Here is a 17,053-nt window from a genome sequence, read left to right as displayed (position 1 = left end):
CCAAACAAAACCAGACAAATAACCAAAACATCACAAATTATTATATAGTGCTTAAAATTCACATGGATAAATCATCCTTGGAGTTTAATTGAGCATACAGTTCTGAATGTTTTGTTAAACAGAATAAATACCTGTAAAGTTGTAAAAATGGTTTAGATGTTATTAACCTCTGCACCTAAATTTAGAAACTTAAATCTTTAATTTGCCATATAAACATTAGCACTTTCATCTTCTGAGATGCTTAAGACTCTTAGCTCCCAATAACTTTGTGAATTTAGATATCTAGCACCCACTAAGGAAAAACAACAACTACATGCTTCTAGTATTTTCATCAAGTATACTTTTAGTTTGGAACTTCCTCTCTGAGGAACAATTATATAAATAAAATTAACGTATACGTATTTGTTCACATTACACACTTAAAAATTGCTTTTATAGTGCACTGCTTTATCTTACAATCTTAAATTTTAGTGATTAACATACTTTTTTTATAATTAACAATGTGTTAGTTATATAAATATCTTACCAAAAGAAAGAATAGTAGCTTTTTCTGTGTGAGCTTTATTATTTAGTCGCTAATCCACCAGACCATTTCTAAAGTGCCCGAAAGAGCCACAGATGAAAATTTATGTCTAAAAGGAGTCTAACATATGTAAGGGCTTCAAGCAGCTTTTCTGAATTTTCTGCAGGTTTTACTCTTGTTGGAATTTAAAAAAAATGAAATTGAACATTTCAGCAAAAAGTATACATATTAAATATATATGTGTGTATGTATTTGTGTGTGTGAAGAACAATTCTTCCTAGCCTACATGAAGATACAGTTTACAGTGAAGAGAATCTATCACAAAGAATAACTCAAGCCAATAGAAAAATCAATCCAATATGCTACAGATAAAGTATGTAGTCTAACACATCCACTAGTGCTTAAACATCAGGAATAAAATTTCAAGTGTAAAGATTAAGGACTACTGCATGGCAGAAAAAACCAAATACAGTGCAAGATTGAAATGAGCATAGTAAGTGCTACCCAATCGTGACCAGGGACCAGACCATGACTTAAGAGCATAAAATAGATTTGTCTCCTCCTCATAAATCTGCTGTAAGGACTCATGGTATTTCTAATGAACTGCTCCATCAAAGCCTAACACAAAAAATAAAAGGCAAGTGACCCTCTTCTAATTTCCCATCCAAGTCACTTGGCTCATTACACCCTTATATTAGAGTGATAAAAGTCTGGTGAGTGATTCATTCATTTATCAGATGAAGAAGAAAATACAATTTGATAGCTTCCCTGAGTCTATCTATCATCATGTTAGGGAGGGACAAAAAGAAGAAAAAAACTGATGACAAGAATATTGAGAGTTAAGAATGTAAGGACAAATGTGCTGGAGGTTAAGAAGAAAAGAGAAACCAAGAGGTAAAATGGCTCCCTGTGAAGCCATTAATCTCAGAAGTTAAACCACGGGCACAATTTCCTGCAACTGTCTCAGCATAATGGATTCATTATTGCTATAAATACTGTTGATGGCGATGCTCTGCATTTACCATGGGCACTTGGGAAGAGAGGAGCTGGGGTGACTTTCCATTCAAAGAGGGCTCAATGACAAGGACAGGAATAAAAACAAAGACAGACCAGTAATATGTGCTACCGTCCAGAAGCAACCAATGAGTCTTTTGGAGGCCTGAAGCAAGCAATCCCTTCTAGGAACTTAGGCATCCTATGAAACAGAGATTTCCAAAAGATATATGATCTTCAGGAGGGAAAAGCTTTAGGGCTTTAGAAATACATAGAAAGAACTCGAGTCAGAAGTCCATCTCACCTTTGGGGCATTCAGGATATCTGAACATCCCGTATGTGAGGCCAGGCAATCCGTTTTCCCACTGAGAGCTCTGTGGTCTAGGGTTTTCTAGGAAAACTGCAGACCAGCAGCTGTGTGTGCATGCACCTATACGTATTTACGTATATGCACATATATATATTAATGAGCTTTTCTCTGAACTCAAAACTGAGCTCAGCCAAAAAGTTTTCTCAGCTACCCCAGGTCTTCTTAGTGCTCTGAACTTTGGGAGAGGGGTGCAATTTAAAGGCACTACAGCTATTTCTACATAAATAAGATACACACATGGTTAAAAATTACAAGCAGGCACTGCACTGGAAATTCTTTTCACTTGTTGAATTACAGGAAGAAATCTGAGGGCAGTGGCAAAATGCTACAAATACATTTTTCTTTCCAGTTAGTTTTCCAACTTATTAGGAAGTCAGTAGGAAAAACTGACAGTGAGATTCTAACTGTAAAGAGGAGCAGAGCACATTATCTGTATCCAGCTTCTGGCATTTCACACTGACTGCGTGGACTTGGAACACTTGGACAAAACAAAGCAGGAGAGACAGCACAGAAAGCCAGCATAGGAAGCAGCTATATTAATTCCCTGCCCACACTTCTCCCAAAACAGTGGTTTTTTACTCTAAACTCTACTGTTCCCACATTGATGATGACACATGAAAATGAACATCCTTGCTGTTGTATCAGTCAGTGATATCAGAAACCGAAAATAAAGAGGCAAAGATGTATTGTTATTCCACAATGTTATTGAAGGGCTTCTTCCGACCACTCACTTTGAGCTCCTGTGTGCTTGCCCCACACTCATATCTCTAATTTGTACCAGTTGTCAGTCTAAAACTCACCTCCAAGGGGTGACTGCCCAGACTAGTCAAATCCCAGACACAGAGAAATGGAGACACAGAGAAATGCATCAGCCAGCCAGGTTTGTACTTTAAGTTAAAACCTGGCCTTTCTACTAATACAGAAATAGTCAGTAGAGAATTCCAGCTACTTGTGAGCCTGTCTCCTTCAAAAATGCAGGAGGGATGGGACGTATCCCACAGGACTGACTTGAAATAACAGCTACACAAGAAAGAAGGCAGGGAACTGTGTGGCAGCCCTGAGGCACTTCACAACACTGTGTACCAAGATTGCTGCATCAAATACATTGCATTTTTAAAACGTGTCATGATTCCTCTTTTTTGCTGTGTTGAAAGAGATATGATTGTTTCCCCTTTCAGTAAAGACACAGGCAAAAAATTTAAGAGCTATGTCTCACCCTGGCTCTTGAACTGTTTTTGCTCCTTCTAATTTCCTGCCAAAGTATGTAGTCAATTTGCAAGGTGACATTTGCAGAGGCTCCTTACAGATTGATTGGCTAAACTGCTGGGAAGCCAAGAGAATTCATATAGAGAACGACCTTCGTTTATTATAAAATCAGACCTGCTGATGTTGCTGCATGCCAGAAAAGTCCAACCATTCCCCACATGTTTCTCAGAGAGGGCCACTGATGGATGCAGATCACAAGCAGGACAGCAAACAAGAGGCTGCATAATCTGCAGAGTTCCTGACAATCCTTGAGTGAAAACTCATGTCATGGTGCTGCATGCTGAGTGCTAGACAGGAAAGGAAAAAAGCAATCTTTTCTAGGAAGACATCCTGTATGGTAACAAAGAGCTACCTGGAGGGTGATAGTGACTTCAGGCAGTAAACATGCGGATCCCTTCCCTTTGTGAGCATCAGGAGGCTCTCCTTGCCTGTCCATCACAATTCACCTCCCTTTCAGACTTTTTCTTGAAAGTTGCTGTGCTCTTGGCATAGCTTAAACTTTTAACCACTGACACAACTAATCCTCCATCCTTTCGAACCAGGGGTACTTGCCAAATTTGCATTTACTACAGAAAAAGTCATTGCTCTGTTTAAAAACATTTAACATGGATTACCAGTAACAGCCATTTGTGTTTTAAGTATTTCTCAGTACAAAGAATCATCTCTGTGCTTTGAAAACAGAACAGATGCTGAACTGCTTTTGTGGCTCTGGACGTGTACCACACTTCTGTTTTCTTTCATTTCTTTGGCTTGAAGAAACACGTTGTCAAAAGACAAGATGTATTGGTTTATTCTTTCCCATTCACTCCTTTGTAAATATTGACATAACATAGACTTCCTGAAATATATGGTGAAACATAAGTCATCAAAAAGATCCCTTTGGGAGCTGCAAGTGACACATACAAAATATGTGTCATTTCTAAATTATAGTCCCTCCTGCAGTATAAACTCCCAGCCTTCCTGAACCAATAATGCTATCATTGAAGAATTTGTTTGATTACTTTGAAGTAAAACACAGGATTGACTGAAATTTAACTACACTCCCTGATTTAACTTAATCAGATTTAATCATGGCATGGAAATCAAACCTCATGTTTTTGTGATGTGTTTCACAAAACTGTTCATGATAGAACATGGTTAAAAAAATCAGCCACAGTTTATGGCTCCATGTATGACTTCTTAGTTCTCCCAGATACCAGGGATCAGCTCAGGGATAACTCAGGGAGCTTGCAGATCTAGATCTTCTTTTCACAGAGTTTTGGAGGAAAGTCTTTTACAAGTTTTGAAAGAAAACAGTTGAAATTAGCCAGCAAATATCTCCAGATACCTTCTGCAGTTTGGAACTGCCTTGTAGGGCAGTACCTCCTCTCCACATGTGGTAGATGAAGATTACTTGTTAACACACGCCCCTGAATTAGCTGCCTAAAATTGACAGGTTTTACTAAAATAGCACCTAGCTAACTATTCCAGCAAGAAACTAGAATGTCATTAGCTTTTTCACTGCTCACAAGACGCACAGACTTTGTTTAAATATCTTTAACAAATATTTTGAAATATTTGTGTAAAATTATGGAAAGGAATGTATTGTCATGATGTTTTTATGAGGTTGAATAATTAAATAAATATTCCTAAACAAATATGTGCACACATCACAGAACAAACCAGTAAGCTCACTCACAAACAAGCTGAAATGAACATCAGAAACTTCATGGACAATTATTAATCCACAATATCCAACTTGCTATGATTTCCTGGCAAAAAACCCCCACTCACAAGAAAGGAAAAATCCTTTCTACTCTTTAGTTAAGGGTTTGTGAAAAAGAGGCCAGTTTTAACTCTCACCAAGAGAGGGCAGTGACATATCTCAAATTATTAGGAGATCCCATATGAGAACCATATACCTTTATAGCAAGCATGATAGCAAATAATCTCTGCAGACATTTAATTTTAAATTCTGTGGAGCATTCAGCTGATGCTGTATTATTTTTAATTAACATCCTCCCACCCTTAAGTGTGTGTACTGTTGTGTTTGGAGAAAATAGAAAGAGATTATGGATAAAACTGTGAGTCCTTATGAAATAAGATTTTTTTTTCCTTTTTCAAACAGGTTTTTCAAAGCAGAATATTAAGAAATACCTGCCTTCTACTATGAACCATGTTCAGAGCACTGTGTAAGCCTTATTTTCAATTTTAATTGATTTCTCCAGAATGTGAGGTCTTAACCACTTAGCTCTATCCCACACTTTCTATTCTCTCAACCCCCAAAATATCAAGTTAGAGGCTGTTTTTGTTCCCAAGTCCTAAAGATCTTGTTACAGGTAAGCAGCTGTACTATGCTGTTCAGGATGATTGATTTTTTTTTTTTTAAGGAAGTTAGTATATCCATTTTTTTGCCCAAATTTATCTCAGGACTATTGGCTTGTGAAGCTTAAATTGTCCTACCCCAAAATCTCTAATTAGAATATGTCCTAAGTCTGTTATTTTTGGTCTCCAAAGGACTGCAACATCTTCAAGTTCATGGCCTCTTGCACATCTACTGCTATCCCTGAAGTTCAAAAAATACAGCTGGCAAAAACCCAGCACCTTTCTCTTTTTCACAGCCTTTCAGTGGGTAGGTGTAGTCCAGAGGAAAATGTTATGTCTTCTAAAGAAGGACTTTGGGGTTAATTTTCAACAGAATTTATGAGAGATCACACACGAAATCTGTCCAATATGGCATGTGGTTATGTATTATTTTCTTTGCAATTTTCAAGGCATCTTTCAAAAGGTATGGAGAGGAGAGAGGAAAAAAGAGGAAGAGAGAAATACACTTCATTTTATCTATAGTCTTTGGAGGTTTAGAGCAGTTGGAACCCCTCTTTAAAAATGAATTTAACTAGATCAGATGCTTTTATATGGGCTTTTTCTCAATTTCTAAGGCAAATGGAATGAATAAGAAGACACAAAATAAAATAATGATGAGGACAAACATTTCTCTAACAAGGTATCATAACATTTTCTTATTGACGTTTTCTTTATTGATGTGTTGATTTCCCCTTCCAGAATGATTTGTCTCAATATTCTGGAGTGTCACAACAAGGTAGAAAGCAGCTTCTAATGACTAATGGAACGACTGACAATTTAGATGTTACAAACCTGTTAGAAAAGAGCTTGGAAGGAATACATAATGGGAACAAAAAAAAATTTGGAGGAATTGATCTGTAATAAATGTGGAGTATCACGTTACATACCAAGTACATTAGAGAAAGGGGGATGAGGTCCACTATCAGAAAAGTTCATCAGAATTCTTTGTTTACTCTTCCTATCATGCCTGACATCACACCACATACATACACCCACACCCTGAGGCCCCCCATTGTAAAAGCAACATAAAAACGTCCACCACAAAATCAGCATCTTGTTAAATTCACTCCCCTTTGGACCAAACAGAAAAGCTCCAGTATATACAGATGCTAAAAGCATTTGTATTCAGTGCACCAGTCCTTGTTTAAGGCAATCTGTTGGTGGCCTACAGTCGCAGAGCACATAAAGATTATATTCTCATGTGGGAAGATATCCATCACTGAGTTGGTCTTGTCATTCTTGCTTTCCTGCAGACACTGTAAGTAGAAAAGCTAAAAGCAAGCAGGGTATAAGGTCTTCAGCAGTAAGCTTAGCAGCAAGAGAGGACAATAACTTTCACATTCTGTTCTGTGTACAGCAAGCCCCAAGGCCAAACAGAGAAATCAATTCAACTATCCAGAATCAAGTGTATCAAGAGACTCACTGTGACTTTACTGGAGACCAAACTAGCTGTGAATTATTCCAGTCCTTCAAATGTATTTGAAAAGGTAATTTGTGACCATATAGATACAGTGGAAATACAATTTACCTTAGTCTATACTGACCAAAAGGCTGTACTTCAAAATCTTTCTGCTAGCAACCAAATGTGCTGGCAATCCAAGTACTGTATACTGAGATCCAGGTAAAATATTCCTATAAGCTTTTACCATCATAGAAAAGAAAGTTCACCTTACCTGTTCCCTGATAAAAGACTGTTACACAGATAACATAAAAATCCATTCACTTTTGTTTTGCAAATTGTAGCCTCATTCTGGAATAAACTTTGTGGCACTCTACCCACTGACCCCCAACACTAGCTACCATCTGTCTGTGAGCATAACTGCTCTGATACAAGGCTGGAATCTCTCTCTAATTCAAAGCTTAGACAACCTCTTCTGTAACCTTCTCTGAGCAGGTTTTCTGGAGCGCAAATGAACTGTTCATGCTTTTTAAGGCATTGCCTACATCCCACAGCAAAGCCTACAATTCTCAGACATTATTCCTTGCTAATAAAACATCACTTGTGACGCACTTTGCAAGAAAAGCGGGCTCCAATGTCAGAAGCAGAGCTTGTAATTTGTGGAAAATAAATGAACGAAACAGCAAGAAACACACCCATAGCAGCAGGCCTGGAAGGCTGCTCCAGGGATTGCAAGGCAAGAGAGGAAATCAGTTTGTAATGTTGTTTCACCACTGTGGCCTGAGTGGGACTGACACTCCCTTTAAGTAGTTAATCGATATTTTGAAAAAACTGCATTAATTGACACTGCTCCAGTGAGAGTTTTAATAATGGATTTATGCTATTTAACTACATCTTAATTAAAAGACTTCTTTTTCTCACTTTATGTTTATGACAAATATTTGTCTCAAGTAATATAATACACACCTTAAAATAAACTGACTAATGAGAACTCAGACATGCACATTCAGTGGGGAAATCCCACATTTTATCAGTAGCTAATAAATTTGGAGAGCTAAGAGTACCTGAGTTCTACTTCAGAATACTAATGTTTAGAATACTGAAACCTTTTAGAGTCAAACTGATGCAAAACACCAGCATCAAGGCTTTAAAATAAAATCTATTATTGTTAAAGGCAATCAAGTTATAATGCAAAATCAGTAGAAGTGTAGAGAAACTGAATGCTGCATTAAAATATTCATATAAAACACTTATGGCTCATTATTAAGGCACTCCATTAGAATGCATACTTTAAATCAGATTTTTATGAGCTCCAAGCGCATTATTTATTATAAAAGTGTGTTTAAAACAAACAAATAAACCCCTAAAATCAAATCCAGCATTTCAGACTAAGAACTTTGTGATGAGGTTCAGAAGCAGACTGGTTGAGCAGTGATCAGAAAAATGTGTTAAAGCTACTAGTTTAAATTGAAACATTATCAACTTAAATGTATTTTTTTCACACCAATGTATAAATTTTGATATGTTATGCTGTATTCTTTCTAAACCAATTTCAAAATTATTTACATATATGATCTAAATTAATTAGAGCTCAAATTTCAGTAGAATGCCTCCTGCAGTTTATCCCATTCTATCCTATTCTGTTTACACAAGAAGGATATTCTTTCTACTGCTACACTTCAGAAAGAAATGTCTGTAATATTTTTCATAGATTCTGAGAAATGGAGAGTAGTGTTGGAATACTGATGAGACTATTTTTTGACATCTGCCACAGGTGCCAGACATATCTTTCTTAATTCCTTAAAATATGTTTATCCCCATTTGCTTCTAGCCTGAAGAGTTCCAAAGCCTTGTTAGTGCACACAATTTCCTCAAAAGCCTTGTTTTTTTTCTTAAAGAGGTTCTATCAAATAATATTAATTCTGTTTATCAAAATGAAAATGTAAAGTATTTGAGACTTCATCCATTTTACTTTTTTTATTACTCCTGCTCTGCATTTTAAATCAGGAGTACACCATGACAAGAATATTTATTATTAAATTCTATTGTAACTTACCCTTTGATTAAGGCATTATATCATAACTTTAGAAGAGGCAAAAATCTGAGCACTGTAATTTTAAGGCTGAATCATAAAAACCTTCCAACACTATCAAGGAACTATAAATATCATGAAGTCATTGAAAGCTTCACCATCCTCATTTTTATTGTTTGCAAAGATCTCAAAAGGTACAAAGAGGCATCCCTAAACAATTACACAGAGGTAACTTTATCTCTGGAAATCACTTTTAAGAATCTTTTAATTGCAGGATACAGCTATAACCACTTTAGGGGAAACATATCTCAGCATTGCCATAAACTCAATATTGAGACAAAATGACATATCAGTTCTACTCCTGGAGTTCTTTTAGCAGATAAGAAGACTTAACTGAAAACTTCTACTTTACAAATGGATTTATGCATAGTAAACTCTGCCACATTTTGAAATATACGAGCTGAGTTATGTGGTGGGAAACTACAGTGCATTATAAACATGATACAGCATCCAAATTGAAACCGCAGGGATAGTTCTCTTTGTCTTCTCAAATATCACCATTTATTTCTTATCAGTCTTAAAAACACCACAACAAAGATTTACTGTACTTTCAACTGTGTTTTGCTGGAATGCAATTTCCACTGTCTGATGTGTCATTTCTCCTCTTTCTCTTTAGCAACCATTGTACCCAAGTGCACTTTCTCGTGCATCCCAAAGATGAGACTCCCCCTTGACTCAAGCTGTTCTTCCTGCAGGGCGGCCCCTGCTCTCACCAGACGACGGCTGACCCTTGACTCTGCTAACGTAACACTTTCTGACTCTTGCCTATAGATGTCTACATCCTTCTGATTCATTTGGGAGCCCTTAGCAGCTTCATGGATGTTTTCACATTTGTGCCTGCTGTAAATCTTCTCCCATAGCTCTGAAGGCTGAGGGTGGTAGATACTACACACACATATATATAAATAGATATATAGAGGGTGTTCTCAGTGGAAATCTACAATCATCATTTCCCAATTGGTTTACGACTTGTCTAGCTCCTCTACATCCCACAGTCTGCATGTAGAGAACTAAAGGGATTAAATGTCTGTGTTTGGATTCTCCCTCCTTCAGTAGAAAATCTCACTGAATATTTTATGGCCACAGAGGCAAAGGGTGTTGGGCTTAGCAGGGTTCCTTACCCCACTGCAGGAAAATAGTGCCTACTGCTGTCAACAAATTATTATTCAGCATCATGCTCAATGAAATAGTCTTTCCACAATACAAACACTGAAAACCAAAACAAAACAAAACAACCCAAAAACCAAAAAAAAAAACCCAAACCAAACAAAAATCAAACCCCAAAAAAGCACATCAAACCCCCCCCAAACCCAAGAAACCCCCAAAAAATCAACAAAACCACCCCAAAAAGACCCAGCCAAAATATCTGCCCAAACCAACCACACACACACAAAGATATCTCCTCCACAAAACCCCCCAAACAAGTAAACAAAAAACAAACCAAGTTTTGTCTCTGATACACATGAATAGTCAGTGTCTAAAAAGACACATTTTTATGTTTTCCGGCTAATACACTAACTTGGAACAAAGAGATTTTACTGCAAAAAATATAGTTCTGCCTACTTTAAACTTGTACCAGCAAAGTTTTGATTAATATGAGCATTCCAGGCCTTTCAGATGCGCCACAGAAGCTCATCCAACTTATCAGCCTACAAGATCACACAGCCTTCAAGGAGAAGCCTTTCACTAAACATGCAAATTAGAAGCAATCTATTGAAAGGTTGGACCGGATGATCTTTGAAGTCCAGCCTGGACTGTTGTACAATTCTATATTATCATGGGATGTGGCTGGGAGAACACAACAGGCCATATAATTGTGTCATTCTTGGCTTGCAGTTCTTGAAGAAAAAGACAATTTATCAAATTCAAATCCTGTGAAATGGCCCAGGTGGCCAATTAGGCCAATGGCATCCTGGCCTGTATCAGCAATAGCGGGGCCAGCAGGAGCAGAGCAGAGATCTTCCCCTTTCTACTCAGGACTGGTGAGGCCATACCTCACATACCAGATTCAATTTTTGCCTCTCTCTACAAGAGGGACATTGAGGTGTGGAACATGTCCAGAGAAGGGCAACAGAGCTGGTTACAGATCTGGAGCACAAGTGTTATGACTTAGGGAGCTGGGAGTGTTTAGCTTGGAGAAAAGGAGGCTCAGGGGAGACCTTATCACTCCCTACAACTACCTGAGAGGAGGCTGTAGTGAGAGGGAGGGTTCTTCACTGAAAGGATGGCAAAGCACTGGAACAGGCTGCCGAGGGAAGTGGTGGAGTCACCATCACTGGAAGTGTTCAAAAAGTGTGTATATGTGCTGCTTGGAGACAGGGATTAGTGGGGGGCTTGGTGTTGCACTCAATGACCTTAAAGGTCTTTTCCAACCTCAACAATTCTATGATTCCAAATCTGTGTAGATCTACTTTCATGAATTACGGATTAAGATCTGGATTACAACCCACAGATATGTATCAGCCCTCCCAGGGCTGTGCACTGAGCCCTTAATTCTGAGAACTGAAGCCTTCACCAGCCTCAAAAGCTAAAATTTAATGTCCCATTTCATATTACTGTCACTTCATGCCTCCTGTTAAAAGAAGCAGTTCAGTCTTTTACCATTCCTCTCTCCTGTCCACACGACTTTCCAGTTATTAGGAATTTTTGACTAGGATACCCAAGTTGCATCCAAATTTGGGTGGAAATATATAACTTACTGGAGATATAGTTATTATCTCCCTCTTCACATGATAAATTAGCTACAACACCCTCATTCTTTTGGATTAATGGAGGGTTAAATATACTTGTTACTTCTTCCTATTCCTGGAAAACATATGTTTGTTCCAGTTCGAAGCATTTGTGAAATGAAGTAATTTTCATCAGATGATAACCTTGACTGAAAGCAAAGCAGCTCTAAAGAGCAAAAGACAAGCATTAAAACTTTAATTCTGGAAGAATCTATAATTCATTGAGACTGTCCACCTTAAAACAAGTAATTCCAAGTCGAGCTAAGTGTTTTGTCCTATTAATTTCAAGGATGATGAACCACATTCTTGAAGCAGCACCCACTGAGTACTCTCTTAAACGTGAAGAGAAGTCCCTAATGGGATTTCCAAAATCACATAGAAGCATTACTACCTGAGAGGCCAATGAAGCATTAAGTCCATTCTTAAATAATACAAGTTCCTTTTGACATTATTCAAAATGTCAGTTTTGAGGCACTTCAAAGTTTCCAAGCACTTCAGATCTCTGAAGCAAGTTACAAAGCTAATTTCTTCAGCAGAAGCATTTGAGGATAAAAAATTCACAACTTGCCAGCCAGTTTTGCAGATCCATGATCACTGGGAGGCTTTCACAGCTACTCAAGCAGAAAAAAAAGCCATATAACCATAATAAAGGTATTTCAAAAGTGGCCCAACCAATCATACTGAAAACTGTAAAGGGTTCTGCCAATATCAAGTTCGGAAAATCAAAAGTGATCTAATCCCTTGGTCTGGTTGATCTGAGCCAAGTGTGAGCAGTTCAAGAGGAATCCAGAAGTGAAGGAATCATATTTAATGGACACAAATCAAGTTTTACATGCTACATAAACATGACCAACATGCAAATTCAAATTTTCTTTTCAAATGTAGGTATTAAAAACTCATCATGCTAGTTCTGCTATTCAAAAATTTTCAGGACAAAAAAAAATTCTCTTCGCAAAAATGACTGAAGTTCTGTGTCATTCTTTGCTCTCATGCCCATTTTGAAGCAAAGAATAATCACACAGGAGCCTCTGTGGTTAGGCACTTGCCTAGCAGCATCAACAGAGAACAGGAGTTGCTGCTCCCAGCTTTTCTTTTTAATTATTATTAATTTTTGACTTATCTTTCTCAAGTTTTCATTGTCATAACAAGATATGAAAGGAAATTAAAAACACAGTTTGAAAGTGGAAAATATTTCTCCTGTTCTTTGCTGTCAAGACAACTATATTTTCTGCAGGAGATGGGTAAAATGTAACCTCTTTTCCAGATGAACAAAAATGAATAAAATGCATGAAACTATATAATTTAAAGTGCATAGAAAAAGATTTGTCTCTCTCTGATGAAAGCAATCAGTCAAAATAGGCAGTCCCCAATGCACTGAAAATATTTTTCCGTAAGAACATTCTTATCAGTTTTGACAGGATATACTGAGCAAAAGAGAGACGAGCCCATCCGTGCCAAAACTGTGAAGAGAAATACTAGAGTGTCAAGGTCCCAAGGGGAATTTCTGTTTGACATCACTACTTCTCCCCAGGGCTCCATAGCATTCTCCCCTTCTCCCCACACTGATCCCAATGCAGGAGCATGCCCCTCTTCACTCCAGAGGGCTGTAGTCGCTCAGAGGCTTAAGAGACTTTTTTTTCCAAATCAGCTCTAGCTCTGGAAGTCACTGTTAAAAGCCATCAAACCTGTGTGCTGGAAACTGGATAAACCTGTATCTTAATTATTTGAGTTGAATTTTCAAAAAGCACTTAACCTTATTGTTCTAGACCAGGGAATCTGGACACCCACTTGTACTACAGCCTAAAATAATTTCTCTTTGTTACAACACACTAAACACACTGGAGCTCAGCAGACATGGCTGACTGTTCTGCTAAAAAGAAATAGTGCACTGTGCTTGCCTTGGCGTTGTGGGTATTAGTTTGGAGTTTGACTTCTGGGTCATTTTGCTCATATACCTGATCCTGGTTCTCATGTATTCCTGGTGGATGTTTTGCTCCACAGGTGAATAATTCATGTGGAGTGGGTTGAGTAGTAGCAACTCTGCTCTGCATTTATCAGAAGGATGACTTGAACCTTAATCTTCTGTGTTCCTGGGGCAGCCTCCAACAAGCCCCCAAATTAATCTCTGGCTTTACTTTGCACTTATTACAAGCAAAGAAATACTCACTCATCCAAAGACCCCAGTGTCAGGGCAGGCAGCTGGACAATCTAGCACCAAAAATTAGATTTCGCTCCCCCCAATCTGAATCAGAGAGTCCAAAAGCTGGTAAATTCTCCAAATGGCACACTACTGATTGAGTCAGTCTGTCTCTCTTTCTGCATCCTCAGATTTTAAAAGAAAATGTTCCATTCAAAAGCAGAGAGGGAATTTTAAAAAAATACTTTTAAATTTTTTAAAATTCAAGAATACAACTATGGATGGATACTTTTATTTCATTTTCTGCTATACTCAAATATGCATTTAGTTTGGCCTTTAAGCTAAACAGAAGTAGACTTCCAAGTAAAACATAGCTCTCTATTAACACTAGTTTCATTGTGATAGTATGCAAATCCCCAACACTTTGCAGCCAAATTAAATTTCACTGAGATTTGACAAAAGATTTGCAGAAGCTACCAGAAAGTAAAGAATCAGTCTTAATCTATTTATTGCATACCACTAAATGAAGGAAGGAAATGCTACTCTTCAGCAGGCTTACAGCAAAATTTAAGTACTGTGTTGAATTGGAACAGCAGGTCTTGGTTCATCAAGGTATTTAATTACCTCTTTAGTATTAAGTAGTTTACTTCATTTCTAGCAGGCTGATTAAGTATTTAAAGTTGCTTTAGAAAGAGTATCCTGGTAGAACTGTGCCAGGTCCACCTTCTCCATCAGCACTAGAGGCAAAGCAGTCAGACACAGCAACACTTATTTCAACTGTCTAGAAAATACACCACCAATAATGTCTCTGAATTGCAAGGGTATCTTTCAGTCACATCATAAATTGCATGTCAACCTTTAGAAACATCTACACAGGTCACAGCTTAAAGTACCAGGTGCTGATACATACACCTTTTAAAAGTCACATTACGCAGCTCTACCTTGACTGCACTCACAAGGAGAACAGGTGAACCCATCATTTACCTCAAGTAGCTAACCAGGAAGCTAACCAAGAAGGAAATACCTCATGTGCTCTTGGTTATTAAATGGTGTTAGTTAATATGTGTCAGCAGAGCTGTATAACTTATCCTTTTACCTAATGGAACAAAAGGGAATAAGAGATAAAGGATGCAGAAAAGAAGTTTTAACTTTATAAGAATAGACAGCAACTTCCTGAAGATCAAAATATATGCTTGGAACATATGTTGCTCCGTGAGGCAAGTGTAAGGAAAAAATATAGTGTATTAGAAAGAAATGCCACTACTGTAAACAACAAGTGTTTTCAGATGAAGTGGAAGTAGCAATTATTTTACTAGAATGAAAAAATGCAAACAAATAGCACAACTACGGAGTGCTGCTCTTAACCCTTAATAGTCTGTGAAATAAAAACCTGCATGCAGGAAAGCCCTGCCACTTGCACTGGCAGAAGTGAAGAGGAACAATGTATCTGCTAGTGAGGTTTCAATCCTCTCGCACAAAACGCATGGCACCACAGATCTGCCTTGGATTAAAATAGATAATATTTCCTCCTTAAGACAATCAAATCAAAATTATTTAGGACTAAACCCTACAATCCTAATGAACAAATGCAGATGGCCCAAAACATCCTGGGTTGCCCTGGTGCCCCTCCAAGGCTAACTGTTTTCCTGCATGCTCACAGCTCTATCCTTCCTCCATGGCATCTCCAGCTGTCCTGAATGCAAAGGAAACCTTGACATGAACATCTTGGTGCAGGCAGAAACTGATGCAAGAGCAAGGTATATCATCTTGCTGCCTCACTGGGAGGAAATAACCTAAAAACATCTTCAGAGAAGAGAAACATACAGAAGGTGGGTGTATGCTAATATGGAAGTGGAGGCAGAGCAAAACACACCCTGATCTTCAAATGCGCACATGTGGTAAGAAAACCAGTGTGGGAACAGAAAGAAAGTCCCCTAAACTTCAAAAGATGTAGAACAGAGCCTTTGAAGATGAGCCCGTTCTGAATTACAAGGAGCACTGTAAGAAACATGAAAACCACTTTATTTCTGCGGTGCTGTTTTCTACACCACTAAGATGTAAGACAGGACTCGGAGCTATCAACTCCCTTTTGTTCGTTTGTTTGTTGGATGGTTATTCACAGGAATGGCAGCTTACATTTCAGCAGTATAGATAAAAGTATTGCACTGAAATTTAAATGTCAAAGAATACATACGCAAATGTCAAATACCAACAGACAAATGCCAACAGAGAAATGTCAGAAATACACCCATGTCTCCCACTGAACATAACTACATCTGCACAAATGCAAGCCACAGTACGATGTGTAAAAGCCAGAGCTTTTCTTCAGTTCCTTTGGCGTTGTAATACCACTGGTGCCAATAAAATCAGTGTCTGGCAGCAATCTGAGTGTACTATTCCAAGTACCCAGCTCTGGCAAAAAGTACACCTAAGTGATCTGTGGTCTGCAAGGTGATGGATAACATTTACAGTCACAAGGGTACAAAACTGCTGTTTCAGGCAAATCCCACTCCGGGATTTGTTAACTTGTCACTAGATGACGGAGCCCAACACAACAACCTTTCACATGAATTCTCTTTCCAGCTATGACAGGAGGCCATGAAAGCTGAAGGCAGGGACATGAAAGCAGTTTCTCCTAGATACAGGGCTTAATTTGTCCAAATAAAAAAAAAGCATAAACATGAATTCTTAGTGTATCCTAAACTATTTGCTTTTTCGAGTCCTGGGGATAATCACCTATGAATATAAGTGAACTTTGCAGAAGTATAAATGACTCCAGAACCCAAGGAGAACAGATTTCAAGCAGAATTTGGACTCTTGAGAAATTCGAGTGTGTTTTAAAATCTTACTTGCTTTATTAAAATCAATTGACTGTTCCTCAGGAAAACAAAATAGCAGTTCTTTACACAATTGACTTGATGGGAATCTCTGGTCCCAATGACTTCAATGGGCTTTTCGTAATGATTTTACCCTTCATTATGTCCTATAAAAGTACTTGAAAATATGTTGATTAGGGAAGATGCATTAGCTCAGAAATTTCAGTCAGTCTGCTAATTGCAGCTGCTTCTACTAGAGCTGAGAAATAAAAATGCTTAGGTAGTTCTGCAGTCAGATCACTAAATACATGAAAATCTGAAGTGTACTTTAATTAGTGTAGTTAACAAAAATATATCTGACTCCTGTAATTATTGTGATTTGGTT

General features: G+C 37.9%; 1 protein-coding gene across 2 annotated transcripts in view; it reads right to left on the bottom strand.

Moving 5' to 3' along the window:
* Positions 1 to 17,053, bottom strand: part of GRID2 (glutamate ionotropic receptor delta type subunit 2) — a 693,323-nt gene that overhangs the window by 179,114 nt on the left and 497,156 nt on the right. The gene's annotated exons all lie outside the window — the stretch shown is intronic.

Source organism: Corvus cornix, chromosome 4, assembly GCF_000738735.6.
Source record: "Corvus cornix cornix isolate S_Up_H32 chromosome 4, ASM73873v5, whole genome shotgun sequence".
Classification (NCBI taxonomy): domain Eukaryota; kingdom Metazoa; phylum Chordata; class Aves; order Passeriformes; family Corvidae; genus Corvus; species Corvus cornix.
Note: the sequence above shows the minus strand (reverse complement) of the source record. Positions and strands in the feature narration are given on the sequence as shown.